The 8321-nt window shown below is 40.9% G+C and overlaps 1 long non-coding RNA gene across 2 annotated transcripts in view; it reads left to right on the top strand.

Moving 5' to 3' along the window:
• Nucleotides 1–10: 10 nt before the first annotated feature.
• LOC118088681 (uncharacterized) overlaps nucleotides 11–8321 on the top strand; it is a 49325-nt gene continuing 41014 nt past the window's right edge. Inside the window, exons 1-2 of one of the 2 annotated variants that reach the window (XR_004693043.3) lie at nucleotides 11–268; nucleotides 6901–6977. This is a non-coding gene — a long non-coding RNA (uncharacterized LOC118088681). The remainder of the gene's footprint in view (nucleotides 269–6900; nucleotides 6978–8321) is intronic. The other variant, XR_015951081.1, reaches the window with a different exon arrangement.

Here is an 8321-nt window from a genome sequence, read left to right as displayed (position 1 = left end):
TAAAAGGACTGCTCCAGTTAGAAGCAAGTGCTGGAAAGAAAGGTGGCTGCAGGAGCCGCAAACTGTCAAGAACAAAAGGGGGAAAACAATGGCAGAATCACGACAGCCTCACCCGATGAGCTGAGCAAGAAATGCGCAGGCATTCGCTTCCAAAACTTTTTAAAGCAGGAGAAAGCTCCCAGCGTTAGGGCTTCTATTTATTTATTTAAAGAAGCAACAACAGCCACTCTCATGCGAATTGAGAAAGAGGAATCCTAGTGAGGCTGAGGTAGGCTACTAATTCCCAGTGGAGGGTGATTTGATGACGTTCGATGGGTATGATTTGGTTTTCTCCAAAGCTTAGGCCTCATCTGCACCAGGCATTTAAAGCAGTATCATACCACTTTAAACAGTCAGCATGGCTTTCCTCAAAGAATCCTGGGAAATGTAGTTTCTTAAGGGTGCTGAGCAGCATTAGGAGACTCTTGTTCCCCTCCCAGAGCTGCAGTTCTCAGAGTGGTTTAACAATCAGTCCTTCTTCTCAGGGAACTGTAAATTTGCAGTTTTGGCCTACGGCTGTTGAAGGTTGAAAGTGTGTTGTACATTTAATTATTAAGGTTACATTGGGGTGAAGGGGCATATGAACTTGAGTTCCTTATTCAGGTTCTGATATGGCTTTGTTATGAACAAGGAATTTGGAAGTGGGAACCAGTAGACAACGTTATCCTATATGGGCCTAACAAACATGGGACTTAAAAGTGCTTAGTTTTGGCTGGACCAAGTCCTTTATACGTAAATTTAAATAGACTTTTACTGGCTGGTTGATAATTACTCCAGTGTTGAAGCAATGATTCTTCAACTTCGTTGGACTGGTCATGTTGTGCGGATGCCTGATGATCGTCTTCCAAAGCAACTACTCTATTTCGAACTTAAAAATGGAAAGCGTAATGCTGGTGGTCAACAAAAGAGGTTTAAAGACTGTCAAGGCAAATCTTTTAAAAGTGTAGTATAAACACTGACAATTGGGAAACCCTGGCCTGCAAGCGCTCCAGTTGGAGAACAGCCTTTATCAAAGGTGCCATGGGCTTTGAAGACACTCGATCTCAGGACGCAAGGGAGAAATGTGCTAAGAGGAAGGCACGCTTGGCAAATCCACACTGTGATCAACTCCCGCCAGGAAACCAATGCCCCCACTGTGGAAGGATGTGCAGATCCAGAATTGGCCTCCACGGTCATTTACGGACCCATTGTTAAAACCATGTTTATGGAAGACAATCTTACTCAGATACGAGTGATCGCCAAAGAAGAAAGAATTACTCCTAAATTATATCTGGGCACAATCATAACACCTAGAGCCAAAATTGTTTGTGTGCACATAAGTTCCATTGAATTCAATGGGAGTGGCACATAAAAGTTAGTGTGAATAGATTGTCTGTCTTCCAAGCTTTATAAATAAGTGAGCATACATAGAATCGAGCCCTTTACCTACCGGTATGTTCTTGAAAGCAAGTCCCACTTAATGGAATGAGACTTATTTCCTAACAAAATAAAAAATTCCTTCCACTAGCACCTTAGAGACCAACTAAGTTTGTAATTGGTATGAGCTTTCGTGTGCATTCACACTTCTTCAGATACCTTGAAACAAAAGTCACCAGACCCTTATATATAGTGAGAGGGTGGGGAGGGGTATTACTCAGAAGGGTGGTGGGAATGGGTGATTGGCTAATAGGTGTGGTAAACCCGTTGACCATTAACAACTGCAATTGGTCTTACAGGAAAAAGCAAGGGGTGAGATGGCTAAAAATAGCTTTATCATGTATAATGAGATAAGAATCCAATGTCTCTATTCAGGCCAGGTCTCTCCATAGTTTTAAGTTTGGTAATAAGTTGCAATTCAGCAACTTCTCTTTCCAGTCCATTCCTGAAATTCTTTTGTAACATGGCAGCTACTTTGAGATCTTGTATTGAATGTCCTGGGAGACTGAAGTGTTCTCCTACTGGTTTTTCTGTCTTGTGATTCCTGATGTTAGATTTATGTCCATTTATCCTTTGGCGTAGGGTTTGGCCTGCTTGTCCAATATAGAGAGCTGAAGGGCACCGTTGGCATTTGATGGCATACACAATGTTAGAAGATGAGCAATTAAATAGTCCTGAGATGGTATGTTTGATGTTGTTGGGGCCAGTAATGGTGTTGTCTGGGTGTATGTGGCAGCAAAGTTGGCATCTGAGTTTATTGCAGGCTCTGGTACCAGTGTCCGTGTTAAGTCTGGTTGTTGTTTTATTGTGGGTGAGGAGTTGTTTAAGATTGGGTGGCTGTCTGTAGGCAATGAAAGGTCTTCCTCCCAGAGCTTGAGAAAGAGAACTGTCATTGTCTAGGAAACGTTGTAGATCTCTGATGATGCGTTGAACTGTTTTAACTTGGGAGCTGTATGTGATTACTAGTGGTGTTCTGTTATTTTCTTTTTTGGGTCTGTCTTGCAGCAAGTTCTCTCTGGGTATCAGTCTGGCTCTGTTGATCTGTTGTTTAACTTCATCAGGCGTATCTGAAGAAGTGTGCATGCACACAAAAGCTCATACCTATAACAAACTTAGTTGATCTCTAAGGTGCTACTGGAAGGATTTTTTTATTTTGTTTTGACTATGGCAGACCAACACAGCTACCTACCTGTAACTTATTTCCTAGTAAGGGCACACATGCAGTAGTCAGTCTTACTGAAATCAATGGGATTGCTTCTGAATAAGCATGATTAGGACTGGGTGATCATATTTACATCACAAGCCTATGTCTGCATACTTTGTCAGCCTCATATGTTTTAATATGGTTTGCTGCCAGATAAATGTACTTAAGACTGCAACCTATGTAAATAGGTGAGAATTTCTTTAGGTGATTTTATGAGCACACCTTCTTTTCTGCATTGTTTCATTTTATATTTGTTCATTCTGGTGGTTTTAGTAGAAATTGTTTCCATGGAAAAATAATATTGTGAAAGTATTTTATGCATTTTTAAAGTCTCTTAATGTGATTTTAGCAGCTGGAGGTTAAGAGAAGTCAATTCCATGTGACCAGTTATTTCTCCCCAGAACAATAACCCGTGCTGTGCAGAATGATTGTAAACAAATCTGTGTTTTTTCACCTGTGTTACTATATTATACTATGTTGCTATACTTGCCTAAGGAATCTGCTAAGAAGGGATTGGATTTTTAGAGCTATGAATCTGATGGAGGAATTATTTACACGGGGCAACTTGGATTAACAATGGACACGGGCTGAAAATCTGATTATAAATTTATAGCCTTAAAAGTTGTACCTTACAGTAGAGATTTTGCACTGTAGTATAAAAGTCTATATGGAACAACAAGGTCTACTCTCTTTTCACATTAAAACTGATGTGTTTGTTTTCCCTCCTTCAAAGGAATGTGTAAAACATCCCTTTCCATTCTTTGACAAGTCTTTCTTACAGCAATAATAATAATCATTTGTACAAAATAAATAAATCATTTTAATGGTCAATACTCTTCCAAAATATGACAGTTTAAGATTAGTCTACCTATCCAATTCCTTTTCAAATTTTCTTCCCCAAGTTGCTTAATTGAGGCCATGCAGATCTTTATTGTTATTTGTGACTAAGTACTAATATTAGACTAGGAATATCCCTAATGATACAATTAATAACATTTTCTTTTTTTTCTTTGTATTTGTTTAGAGTGTGAGAATGATCACAGTTTGTTTCTTGTGATGTCAGTCTTATCTTGCCATTCAATTAAATACTTCTGTACTCAAGATTTTGGTGTGGATTGGTATGATTTATTATTTATTCTACAAAATTTACGTACTGTGCTACTTGATTGTAAAAAACCTCTCTAAGTGCATAGCTGCCAAGCCTCCCGTTTCTGCCAGGAAACCCCTGTTTTTAAAGCCGTTTCCCGCTGTCATCCCGAATGGTGAAATATCCTGTAATTCCCCCGGATTTCTTCCGGTGCCGCTCTACCCATGTATGGGCACGCATAGAAGCGACTTCCGGTGCCAGCGCTGATCCTGTATTTTTCTAACCGGGACTTGGCAGCTATGTCTAAGTGGTTTAGAAAAATGTACAAAAGGAACTAAGATTCTTGATTAAAAACAGTTAAAAACAAGTATTCCATGGAATTCCATTGAGTACTTAAAAGCATCCAAAAGATGACTAAAATCAACAGTAGCTAAAAACACATTTAATTTCTACATGTCTGAATGGGCTTACCTAAACAAAAATGTTTTAAGCAGATGCCAAAAGAATATAGTGACGGGGACTTCCTGGTGTCAGTAGGCAGTTGCTATGTCATTGTATGTATACATCTATAACTCAGTCTCATAGTTATCCATATTCATTCCTTTTCTCTAAGTGTTTTCTCTGATTTGCCTGGTTTGTGCACAATACTTTGGTTGGTTTAGCCAAAGTGTAAGTGCAGTTTGGTTTGAATGTCTCAACCTAGTCCAGCAGACTAATCATGGTTTACCTTCTGGTAACAAACCATGATGTGAAGCCATAGGTTTTTTTTGTTGGCTTGTTTAATTTTGTTATTGTTTAATTTTTGAAAGTGTGTACCAACAGTGATTTAAAATACAGTTAAGTCAGCCAGCTAAACCTCCCCCCTAATATCCCACTTTACTAAATTCATAGTTGAAGAGTTCAAAGTATTCCCAACACAGTGTATGAAATTTTCTTATCCTTTGTTACACCAGTGATTTGGAAAAGTACATTTTTCAACAAATAGTCATGATTTTGTTTACTCTTTTGTACTCTGATTAAATTAGTTTATCCATACAGGATGTATCCCAAACTTTGGTCAACCACTCCTCCATGGATGTATGCCAAGTTTTATTCCTATAATAAGCAGTAGTTATATGTGCTGCCCTCATTAAGTAAAGGGCCATCTGTCTATCATCTGCTGGTACTGCATCTTTAATATAGCAAACAAAAGGATCAATGGATTCACTGGTAAAATATGTCCTCTGATTACTTCAAATACTTTAGGTCTATTTGTCCAAAATTTCCTTATTTTAGGACGATTCAGGAAAATATGTGAAGACATTGGGCATCTTGTATCCTCAGCATAGATGGCTTGCCATATTATATATCTGGTTGAGATGCCTCTCTGTTAAATACTATCAAAATAATACCTTATAAAAACTTTTCTTGAGACTTGCGCTGATTGTATTCTGTGGCACACCCATCGGAAGAATACTTTCAAATGTTGCAGAATATAAAATAAATTCAGTTCTGGGGTGCAATTATGAGGCTGAGTGAGATGACAAGCTCAGCAATGGGATTTGGAGGCAGAAGGCTGGGGTCCTGCACACCTCCTACTGCCAGCTCCTCATTCTGCAAAAGTCTGGTTCTGTAGCCAGCCAGCTTGCTGCCAGCTCACCTGTCTCATCCATGGAACACTAAGCCTACACACCCTTTCCTCACTGGCTTAAATGGAAAAGAGGGAATCAGAGCAGTAGTTGGGAAGACAGAAGTGAATCAATGAGGGAGTGGTGATTTTCTCTGCTTGATTATTATCTTTACTCACTTGTCAGGGTCAGAGGATCCCAATTCAGCAGCAGAAAATTCTCCTGTATGAAACCTTTTAGAGCAGCTTCCAGTCTATATAGACAATCCCAAACTAGATGGACCAATAGACATATTTCTGAAACCAAAGGTGGGTCTTGTTGATATTTGCTCCGATGCACAATTCCGCCTTTGCTTAAAATATGGACCAAATCCACACATTTTATCTTGGTTATGGACAGAGCTCCTGAACTCTGGACGATCGGCAAAAGAAGCACATGAGCACCAAACGTACACAGATAAAAGTTCCGGAGAAAAGGGGAAGTATATGTGTATGCTTTAACATTTTCTTAGTAAAATGCACACTTTTGCATAGAGAAGCTTGGGAGTCAAATTTGGGGTAGGGTTGGGCAGACTAGGAGGGGGTCTCTCCCTACTTTTTCCCTGTAGGTATGCAGGAAAAAATGCATGCATGCACACATACTGTGCAGATGTTAACAGCATGGCAGATAATGAATGTTGCTGCTGTTCATTACTAATAACACTGTAGCACCTTGTTATATGGGGCAAGCCCCCCTGTGTTAGGTAAAATGAACCATGATTCAGACTAACAGATGCTATGCCCAGAGGGCTCAGGAGATGAAGATGGAAGACATCAAGTGGGAATGAGGGATGAGAAATTAGCAAGGAGAAGGCATAGACCAGAAGGCATGCAGATTCTTGCCAAGTGCTTCTGTTGGCACCAGAGAAGGATATTGGCCTTGGAGATATAAACAAACAGCATTTCACTATGGTGTCGCTAGGAAGTCAAAGAGAAAACAAGAGGTGAAGCCCTGCATCTCTTTTGCAAAATAAGCAAATGGGTTAAACCACTGAGCCCTAGGGCTTGCCGATCAGAAGGTTGGCGGTTCGGATCCCCGTGACGGGGTGCGCTCCCGTTGCTTGGTCCCAGCTCCTGCCAACCTAGCAGTTCGAAAGCACGTCAAAGTGCAAGTAGATAAATAGGTACCGCTCCAAGCGGGAAGGTAAACGGCGTTTCCATGTGTTGCTCTGGTTTGCCAGAAGTTGCTTAGTCATGCTGGCCACATGACCTGGAAGCTGTACGCCAGCTCCCTCGGCCAGTAAAGCGAGATGAGCTTTGCAACCCCAGAGTCAGTCACGACTGGACCTAATGGTCAGGGGTCCCTTTACCTTTACCTTTAAAGGGTCCATGAGAGATGGGAAGCCTTGACCAAAGTGGTTGCTTCACTCCTTGTTTCGGAAATTCGCTGTGCTATGAATTTGGCATATTACAAAACAGAGTTCGTTTATGCCCCTTGACTATTTTGAATGTTACTGTTTCTGGTCCACTGCTATGGGAATTGAGGGTTGCCTCCTTTGTTCCTGGCAGGTCTGCTGTGCCTTTAACAACTGGAGGATGGACAGCTATTCAGCATATGAAGGTTTTCCTGTATGAAGCTGTTCAAGGTACGGAGCTAGTATCAGGAAAAGAGGGAGCAACCTTAATTATCTTGAATTTTTCTGGTGCAAGAATTTGGTGAGTTATGTGGAGATTCACTGTCTTTCACATCATGAAGGCCTATGGTTAGAATTTAGGGCATGCCCCACAAATGGTTACACATAAGGAGCAGCTCATACACTTCTTGAGCGTTACTTCTTGCCCATAACAAAGCATTCACACAAGCACTTCCACTTGGGCACGACTGAATCTGGGTTGATGTTCGGATTCCAAGTATGTGACTGGACATATGGCCAATCCATGTCAGTTACCATTAAACAAGGCAGACAATGAGAAGAGCATGGAAAGCAGTCAAATATCCAAATTAAATACCAACTCTTTAGGAAACCTGGTTCTCTGCAAGAGCCACACTATAATAATAATAATAATAATAATAATAATAATAATAATAATACTTCAGCTCCAATACTTTCGTCACCTCATGAGAAGAGAAGAATCCTTGGAAAAGACCCTGATGTTGGGAAAGATTGAGGGCACAAGGAGAAGGGGACGACAGAGGACAAGATGGTTGGACAGTGTTCTCGAAGCTACGAACATGAGTTTGACCAAACTGTGGGAGGCAGTGCAAGACAGGAGTGCCTGGCGTGCTATGGTCCATGGGGTCACAAAGAGTCGGACACAACTAAATGACTAAACAACAACAACAACAATAAATATTTATTTATACCCCGCCCTCCCCAGTCAAAACCGGGCTCAGGGTGGCTCACACCAATAAAATTACAATAAAACATAAAAAGCAATTGATTAAAATACAGATTAAAATACAGTATTAAAATTTAAAATGCAGCCTGATTTTAAGCAGTCCATAAATCCAAGCCATGAGGGAGGAAAACACAGGGGTCAGACTAAGTCCAACACTGTGTTGGGTGGGGAATTGCCTCACTGAATTCACTAGTTTACAGATCTGCATTACATGTTTCAAAGCTGTCTTCATATCCCTAGAGCATGGGTCACTAACATGGCACCCGTGTGCACAATGGTGCTCTTGATGGCTTCCCTTCAGATCCACAAAACCTCTGAGCCCTGCCGCCCCATTGCTCCCTTAATCATGAGGTGGGGAGGGTGATACTCCCTGTCCCACAAATAGTAGTTTCCAACTCCCTCTTTGAGCTCTATGTGGTTTTAAAGGTCAGATTCATTCAGATTCCTTGAGAAAGCGAACTACTGTATGTGTGTTTGTGTTTTCTCTGTCTGTCCGTCTGTCTGTCTGTCTGTCTGTCTGTCCCTCTGTCTGTGTGTATGAGAGTGAAAGAGAGAGAGGACAAGCACAGGGGAAGGGGGAAGAGAACTGA

The sequence above is a fragment of the Zootoca vivipara genome, chromosome 7 (genome assembly GCF_965207765.1).
Source record: "Zootoca vivipara chromosome 7, rZooViv2.hap1.1, whole genome shotgun sequence".
Lineage (NCBI taxonomy): Eukaryota > Metazoa > Chordata > Lepidosauria > Squamata > Lacertidae > Zootoca > Zootoca vivipara.
This window is presented reverse-complemented; position numbering and strand designations above follow the sequence as displayed.